This window comes from Furipterus horrens, unplaced genomic scaffold (genome assembly GCF_987537825.1).
Source record: "Furipterus horrens unplaced genomic scaffold, mFurHor1.1.pri manual_scaffold_8, whole genome shotgun sequence".
In the NCBI taxonomy this organism is placed as follows: Eukaryota; Metazoa; Chordata; class Mammalia; order Chiroptera; family Furipteridae; genus Furipterus; species Furipterus horrens.
In genome coordinates, this window is record NW_028327178.1 from 17596243 (window position 1) to 17605684 (window position 9442).

General features: G+C 53.0%; 1 pseudogene; it reads right to left on the minus strand.

The window, feature by feature from the left end:
* Nucleotides 1-5872: 5872 nt before the first annotated feature.
* LOC150002579 (zinc finger protein 512B pseudogene) lies at nucleotides 5873-7976 on the minus strand (annotated as a pseudogene).
* Between the last annotated feature and the right edge of the window lie 1466 nt (nucleotides 7977-9442).

Sequence of the window (9442 nt, forward strand, 5' to 3'; positions counted from 1 at the left end):
AAAGCTGAACTCCCCTCCCCACCCAACAGATTCATGGAATCAGAATCTCCCCTCTGAAGCTCCCCGCAAAGAATGCAAAACCAATGGTGATTGCTTTTCTACCAGGAGTTTCTAATTTAGAATGTGTGATTTAAAAAATAATGAGCTCTTTTTATGAATGGGTCTTCCCAAAAAACTGTCTGCAAATACCCCAGAGAGCACTAATAACATAAGCCTTTCTAGGCTGACTTCTGAAGGGAATTTGTCGTACCCTGGAGGTGAATAGCTGATCCAGCCCCCAAGTCCTGCCTGTGCAGCCCTGACCTAGACAGAGGCCTTCCCTTCTCCCATTGTGTCTCCTGCCTTTAAAACTGAATAATGCTCAGCCTCCAGGTCAGCAGGGAGAACAGGATGAGCTTTCTGGAGGGTGAGAACCTGGAGGTTCGGGTGGGAGGCAGAGCTAGGAGGCGTTGAGGAAAGGGGTGCCCCCTAACAAAGGCCATGTAGACATATCTTCACTTTGGGAAATTACCAGCTTGGAAAACAAGTTCTAATTGTATTTTGGTTCACCTGGAATGCTTTTAGAAAATGCAAAGATTTGCTTCCAAATCAAACAGATTCACTGGGTACTTCTTGAGTGATCAAAAAATTGGATTTAAATAATGAGTCAGTAAAAAACAAAAAAAAAAAAATCTGAGTTCAGGGTTGAACTTTTTCAGGTGGAAGGTTTTGATTCACTGGTTCTATTCAAGTCCCTGTTGTTCAGCTCAACTCAACGAGCATTTATTTAGAGCCTAGTTTGTTCCAGGAATGGGAGTGGAACAGTCTCGAGGAAATTTGGCTCTGCTGGAGAAGGAGACAACCAAATCTTACTCCCCAAGAACAAAACTCCCAGGAACCCCAACAGGAAACCATGAGTTCTGGGTGAGACTGGTCACAGGGAAGGGACGTGTGGGTTTCGGGACTAAATGGTGAGTGATGAGGAGTTCCCAGGCCGTGGGTGCTGAGAAAGCGGAACAGGAAGGTCAGAGAAGCTGTGGAGTACACACGCAGACAGAGGAAGGGGGCAAGGGGTGGTTTTGTCTGTGGAGGCCAGTGGGCTTGGAGAGGCATTCAGAGGACACCAGGAGGACTCCTGCTGGGCCTCTGTGCTCCAGAGCTCTGTCCCCACCTCTGCAAGAGGTAAATAAATCCCCTGGGCAGAAAGAATGGCGTTATGTTTATTCCTTCATTTATCTGTTTGTTTTAACGTAAGTCATATACTGCCATACAATTCATTTATTCAAAGTGTTCAGTCAAATAGTTTTTAGAATATTCAATTAAAGTGAGATGAGCTAGTCAGCCAGGACAAACTGAATAGGGAAACTGAGACAGACACAGTCAAACAAGCAGTTTGCAGCCATCTAGGAAATCCTATCTTCCCTAACCCAAGGCCACTAAAGAGTAAATGGTTTGCACTTCTCTCAAACCAGAGGGTGATAGCAGAAATCCATTTGGAGCCATTTGCCCACCACACCCAAGGGCAGATGAAGTTAAGGGAATAAATCTCGTTTTTGCACATCAGGATAAAGCTGATGACTACTTTATTGAGATTCTCCCCTAAGACCTCTCCTAAACCCCCATCCATTAAAACCCCTCCAAACAAAGGCCCTGAGTGCTCTCTCCCTCCCAGGAGCAGGCCCATGCTCTCCCTTCCTCCTGTTCCTCCCCCGCAGGCGTGCATCTCCTAAACTCTAAGGGACCCTACGAGGCTTGCAACCTGGGAGCAATGGGAAGGGGCTGCTCATCCCGGGCTCACCCCCGACCCCATCCCCAAAGCCCCCTTTCTCTGACTTCTCTGAGCCCAGCCTAGGCTCACTTCCCTGTCTAGTGCCTCTCACGTTGATTCTTCTATCCTAGGCCCTTCCTTGTTTCACTGACTCCAGCTTTAATAAACACCCTCTAAAAATTACCTGGATTCATGTTGTGAAATCTTTTCTACATGAAGTCAAGAACCACGCACTACCAGCCGGCCCTAGACAGACCCACCCCAGGCCAGGTCCCTTTTCCAGTAACAACAGGGAGGGACAAAAGGAGGTTTACAGTTGTGAGTACATGAAACAGTTTATTCTTATATGTTCATATGGAAAATAATGCAATAATTAATAAATAATAATACAAGAATAAACTTTTGTGGACTCATAACTGTAAATCTACTTTTGCCCCATCTGTATGTACAACAATCATCACCATCAATTTTAGAACATTTGTATCACCTGAAAAAGATACTCCATATCCTTTTGTTATCACCCTCTTATCTGCACACCTCCACCAAGACCCCAACATCTACCTCAGCCCTAAGAAACCACAAATCTATACTTTCTGTCTGTTTAGATTTGCTAGTTGTTGGCATTTATAATAAATGGAATCATGCAATGATGTGGCTTTTGCATTTGGCCTCTTTCGCTTCTCATGTTTTCAAGGACCATCCGTGTTCTAGTATTTATCGGTACTTCACTCCTTTTCATGGCCAAGTAATATTCCATGTGTGGATAGACCCTTTTTTGCTTCTCCACTTGTCATTGATGGGCATTTGGGTTGCTTCCACCCTTTGGCTATTGTGAATAGTGCTGCTCTGGATATTCCTGTAAATTTCCATGCAAAGCAGTCCTGTGATGACTCCCGTGTTACATTGAGGACATATGATTTCCTTCTTTAAAAAAGAAAATTAGTATTTATTTGATACAGTTATTTTTTTTTAAATATTTTACTTATTTACTTTTAGAAAGGGGAAGGGAAAGAGAAAGAGAAGGAGAGAAACATCCATGTGTGAGACACAGCGAGTGGTTGCCTCTCATGTGCCCCCAACTGGGGACCTGGCCTGCAACCCAAGCATGTGTCCTGACTGGGAATCAATTCAGCGACCTTTCAGCTCTCAGGCCGGTGCTCAGTCCACTGAGCCACACCAGCCAGGGCTCATTTTTAATTCATACGGTTGATGGCCAGCCCCTGTGCCATGCGGGGCCTGGGGGCAAGGACAGGACAGATGGTCACAAGGTGGGCAGAGCCCTAGCTCACTGTCAGAACATCTCACAAATAAAACACTTTGCAGGTACAATATATATGTATGTACATGGTTACAAGTAACAGCTGGAACCTCTCTTTCAAAATGCATTTATGTGCAGAGAACTGGCATTACAAAAACAAACAAACAAACAAACCTAAACCAAGAAACCCAAAGTACAGCGCATGTTAGCTGCCAGGCCAGAGGTGCTGGTCAGCCTCCTTGGAACTCAGGGCTCCAGGGCCAGCCTCCTGAAGCCCGCAGAACAAAGGCAGATGGAGACAGCCTTGCCTCCGTGGGTCAGGGTGCACCCTTTCTTTCCCTTCTGACCCAGAGGAGCAGGAGGTGGGTACGGCTAGGAGGACCACTTGTCACACAGGAGACACCGCATCTGTCTTTGCTCAAGCAAATGAAGTGCATCCAAAATTTTGTGTGAAGTGCCAGCCACTTGACCCAGCCCCTCTCTAGTCCCAGGGCAATGGGGGTTGGGCTGGAACAGAGGCAGATCTTCAGAAAGGGACCCAGCATTGTGCCTTGGGTTTGGGTCTTGTGCAGCATCCACGCCTACCGTGCCCTGGGAGTCTGCTGCTCTGGTCCCTCTCACTGAAGGTGTCAGTCAAAGCCAGGTGGTTACCTGGCTGTGTTCCCACCAGAATGGGAGGCAGGCAGATACTACGGCGCCACCCGGGACTCTGTCCCCCTTCAGAGGAGGGCTCTGCAGACCAGCTGGCTCCTCACCAGCCCCCACACCCACTTTAAAGACAAAGGGGGTTAAAGTACTAAACATCAAGTTATCCAGGACCCCACATATCTAGGTGGGGTTCCCACACCAGGGACCATCTATGCACCAGCCCCCACACTCCCCAAGGGCGGAGAACCGGAGAGACCCTGGTAGTGGGCAGCTCTCCCTAGCAGAGGTGTTGAGGTCCAACCTCCTCCAGCCACTCGTGACAAGGATAGAGAAAGTGTACCGGGGGCTCCTGTCAGCGCCTGCTCCCGACTCCCCTCCTGAGGCTGGCCTTGTAGTGGCTTCCTGACCCATCCTACCAGCTGTGTACCATGGTGACAAAGAAAAGAAAGGATGGGACAAAGGATAAATGGAAGAACGCCCTCCTGCCCCAGAGCCTGGCCTATGCTGCCAAACCTTGACTTTGACACTGAGTCACACCCATGCGCCCATGTGGGAGTGGGGAGGAGCCCACCTCTCTACACCCTCCCTAGCACACCAGGCCAGGGCTGCCAAAGAAGCCAGTGACAGACAGCACAGTGCCCTGTCCCCAAAGCCCCTGGGAACCTGGTCCCCTTACTGTGAGGAGAGCAGAACCCACTTGGAGCCCTCCTTTCCAGGAGCTGAGTGAGGACAGCAGCTGGGGGCAGAGGCGTGCCCAGGTGTGACTCTCTGAGCAAGAGAGGGGCCCCAGGGACCCTAGCCCAGCCCCCAGATTCCCCATCAGCACCAGGAAACCCTTAGCACCAAAATGTCAGATTGTTATAAGCGTTTGTATCAGAAACAAAATAAGAAAAGGTTGTTACTGGTCACAGCAGCAAGACTGGCATCCATGATGCAACCAGAAGACACACGCACATGCGCAAATATCAAAATTCACATCATCCAGGACCCGCAAGGCTGAGCCCTCAGCCCAGCCCCAGACCCCAGTGGAAACAGCCTCCATCCAAACCCAGTGGCTCTGAGTGTCCTGCTCCTTCAGGCAATGCCACAGCTTCAAGGCAGGGGACAGGGAGGAGGCCAGAGCTATGTGCCGACTCTTCCAGGTGCCCTGGACTCCAGTTGAACCCTGCCCAAGGTTCAGACCGAGTTGCCTTCAGGGCCCCACGGGAAGCCTAGACAGCCGGAGCTCCCATTAAGCCACGGTGCCCTTGGCCAAGTCCCCCCCTGCCCACCAAGTCTTTAGCTCTCATTATCAAAAAACCACACAACCAGCCCTGGCTGGTGTGGCTCAGTGGAGTGAGCACCAGCCTGCAAACCAAAGGGTCACCAGTTCAATTCTCAGCCAGGGCATGTGCCTGGGTTTCGGGCCAGGTCCCCAGCTGGAGGCTTGTGAAAAGCAACCACCCATTGATGTTTCTCTCCCTCTGTTTCTCCCTCTCTTCCCCTCTAAAAATAAATAAAATATTAAAAAAACAAAAACAAAAACCCACACATCCCAGACCAGCAGACCTGCAGTGGTTACCCCTCAGAGCCAGGCCCAGTGCCCAGCCCCACAAGCCCATGACCCCAGGTCGGCCCCAGGGCCCAGACTGGCCGTTTCTAACCTATCAGGCTGCTCCAACCAGGCCAGCGGTGTCTACAAACCTGGAGTAGGCCCCACGGTGGCTCCCCATCCCCAGGGCCCTTGCCTGAGACCTTGAGCTCCCCTCCACCTGCAGCCCTGCAAGTGGGAAAAGCAGAGGACCTCCCTTGTCCCAAGCAGGAAGACCACTGGGGATGGCCCAGAGCCATCAATAGGGGCCACCTGCCCTCAGCAGGGGACTCCTTCCTCAACCAGGATGTATGGACCCTGGTGGGCCAAACACCCTCCTCCTGCCTCGCCAGGATCCTGCCTGGCCCAGGGTCCTAGACTCTGCCAGGCCAGGAATATCCCCCCAGGCTATTGCACTTCTGTGGCAATCATTGGCCCTCCCCAGGGAACCCAGCCCAGGTGTGCCCTGCAGCAGCCTGCAGAGGGGAAGGGCCACCTTCAGGAGGAAGAGGGGCTGGCTGCCCGCACTGGACAGAGGAGTAGGCAGGGGCAGGGAGTGAGGGACTGGAGGGCTACCCCGACTCTGCACAGAGGGAGGCTTGGCAGCCAGTAAGGGGACTGGGCCCCACCCACCTGCCAGCCACCATGCTCACTTCCTGGGTGCCTTGTCAGCTCTCGTCTTCTGGCCAGTGGAGCTCTGGGCCCCCTTGTCTCTGCTTCCTGGGGGCTAGTCGTCCTGGGGGGGGGGCGTGCATTTTGGGTGCAGGCTTCTCGGGGGCCACTCGTTGGGTTTGCAGCACTGCTTCTTCCTGCCTGCCAATGAGTCCTGGTCCCTGAGTCTGACAGGTGGGTTGGCCCAATCACAGAACCAGTTCTCTGCGTGGGCCTTGAGAATGTGGTACTGATGCCACTCTCAGAGCTCAACTACTTTGGACACAGCAGGACATTCCCCCAGGTGGTCCCCCTCCCTGCAGCTAGTGAGAGGGGCCTCGCTCGAGGCCGGACACATGGGAGAAGAGGGCTCCGCAGCAGCGATTGGGGCAACTGGCCAGCCTTTCTCCTCGACTTCATTCTTTCTTCTGTACTCCAGCAGCTGGCGGCAGAGTGTGGGGAGGCCTGGGCGTGTGTAGTTGAGCGGTGCCATCTCAGGCACCGGGGCATCTTTCATCCGCTGCTTGGTCCAGTCTCAGGCCAGTTCATCCTCTGCAACCTCCTGCAGGTGGAACAGGACGATCTGGGCTGAGGTGCAGTTGATGTGGCCGCTGAGGGGTCTGCTTGATACCTTACAGGGCCTCCGCCTGGGCAGGGGGGAGGGGGACTTGTCCTCGGGCTCCTGTTGGGGCATGGCTGTGTGTGCTCAGCACGTGGGGCAGTCTTGGCCACTGCTGGAGTGGTAGGTCTTGCTGATAGTGTTGGCGGGGCTGGCACCCTCTCCCAGACGTCCCTGGGGCTTGGCCCTTCTGCTTCTTGGCACAGTAGCCAGCCTTGAGACTCGTCTTCCGCCTTGCCCACACCTTGAGTCCGAAGGGTCCTGAGATGGGTGACTGCTACCCCACAAACTTCTTGGGTGTTTCCTGTTTCCTTCTGTGCATGATGCACTCATCTCTCTGTTCAGGTGGGGACACAGGTTCTATGGTCCTCAGTGCCTCCTTGCTCTCCAAGGGCCTGCTGCCCAGGGAAAGGGGGCTGGCACTGGGGTCTGCGCTAGGCTGAAGGCTGCACCCTGGCCCGTAGTGGACGAGCTGTACCCCCTGTTCTGGGCAGGAGGGGCAGGTGTCCAGGCTCTCCAAAGCCCTTCTCTTCCCACTGGACTGCTCCACAGCACAAGGAGTTTGGTTCTCAGAGTAGCTCAGCAGCACTGTTTTGCAGGACAGTGTGTGTCTGCTGATGGCAAAGGGCCTGCTGACCATCACCGGCTTTGTGACTGGCACGAGTTTTGTATTTATCACAAGTTTTGTCATCTGCACCGGGTGGTTTGCAGTCGTTGGTTTGATGACTGGCATTGGTTGGCTTGCTGATTGTCACTGGCTTGGTGATGGACACAGACTTTGACCAGCACAGACTTGGTGACTGGCACTGACCTGCTGATTATCACTGATTTGGTGACCAACACGGGCCTGCTGACCAACACTAGCTTGCTGATACTGATGGGTTTGCTGACACCCACAGACTTGTCCACAGTGACAGGTTCGCTCACTCCGACAGGCTTGCTGACTCCCACAGGCTGGCTGATGGTGACCGGCTGGCTGACTGGCCCAGGCTTGGGTCCAAGTCATTTCAAATCCAGTACTTCTGCAGCTAGGCCTTGGAGTTGAAAGTGGTTTCACAGAAAGGGCAGGGAAAGGTTAGCCTTTCTGAAACAGCACCATCATGGCACTGCTGGTGATAGTACTTGAGCCTGTAGATACTGTGAACTCCAGCCAGTACCCTGAGTTGGGACACCTCACCTGGGAGTACACCTGGAATTCACCTGCCACTGGTTCATCAGGGAGAGAGGAATGTCTCGGGAGGCCTGGTTCTCAGCTTTTGGACACCCTTTGTTTTCTCCTTCTACCCTGTCGCTGACTGGACTTTCTGGGTCAAAGCAGAGTGGGGTCTGACTGGGCCCAACCTGGGGCCACCGAGCACCCCAACTTCAGTGGATCGTGCTGCACAGAAAGTCCGACCTTGTTCCAGCTGCCATCCTTCCCAGCCCCACTCCTGCTGGACCTCGGGAGCCGGCAGCCACCTCCAACGCAGAAGGGATCGGACATGCCTGCAGGGTCCAGTGGGACGGAGGCAGGGCAGGGGCTGGGGCCAGAGACGCAGGATGTGCCACCCTGCCGGACACAGGTTTTCATTTCTCCTGGGTATATGCCTAGGAGTGGAATTGCTGGGTCATGGGGTGCCTCTGTTTGAGGGACGGCCAGACTGTTTTGTATTCATATGTTTATATTCCAGAGAAGGAAATGAATGAGAAGATGGCCGTAATAATGGAAATCTGCTCAAAGCCAAGGTGAGCTCGTGTTCAGGGAAGGGAGAAGTTAGGAAAATAATCTGATCACCAAAAGCAGCATTGTCATCTTCCAAGTGACAGTGCCAGCTGTGAGGAGACAGCTGCAGGGCAGTACCTGCGGCCACCCCCCTAGTGACTGACCTGTCCCTCCACAAACTGAGGCCCAGGATGGCTGTGAGTCTCTTGGAAGCCCAGAAACACGTTTTCACCCCAGCCTGGCATCCCTCCTCTCAGAGACGGTTAAAGGTAAAGAAATCAAGGTCAGGCAGGATGAAGAGACATGTTCAAGGTCATGTTTGTCCTGGCACATTAGCTGAGTTCCTACTATGTAGCAGGGATTGCTACGTATGTACATATTCTGTACGCATAGGGCTCACCATGGGCCAAGCACTGTTCTAAACCCTTTCCTGAGCAAAACGTTTTAAATCCTTCCAACAACTCTGTGAGGGGATTCCTGCTGACTCCCATGTCCTGGAGGAGGGCACTGAGTCAGGGCTGATCTAGCTTCCCAAGGTTGAATAGTTCCTAGTGACAAGGCTGGGATTCAAAGGCAGCTTGTCTGGCTCCAGTATCACCTCATTAGGCCGTCCGAACTATTCTCTCCCAAGGACAAGGTTGACACTCTCATTTCATAGACAAGGACACTGAGGCTGCGTCCCAAGGCTGGGGACTCAAGCCCAGTCTCCATCCCATGCCAATGCCTCCCTTTACAATGATGGGGACAGAGCTCATCAATCAATGAGCCACAGAGGTTGGAGGTACAGGCACATACCTTCACTTAGTGCTACCTCCACTACGAAGTTCTCCTTGACTTGCTCCTACAGTAGGGATTACAGGTCACCCCCAACCCTGGGCTCCTGCAGCTTCCATAGTGCTCCTACCATGGCCCTGGTCAATGTGTATGACCATTGGCTTACAGGTAGCATCGACCCACTGACTTTGAGCTTGACCTCATCCCCTATGCCTCTCCAGCACCAAGCCTAGGGCCTGGCCCAAGCAGGTGCCTGCCAAACAAGCAGGTGGGAGATAAACAGATGAACCATGACCGAGAGGTCCAGGTAGAGTGACAGAGGGAATCAGGAAGGAAAAAACTGAGTTGTGCCTTAAGCCAGGTCCTGGAGGTAGGATACCCAGAGCAGCGGAGGGGTGGGGGGACCCCACATGGGACAGGGACTTCCAGTGGGAGAGCTGGGGGTGTCCTCGGGGTCCTGAGGTCTAACAGTC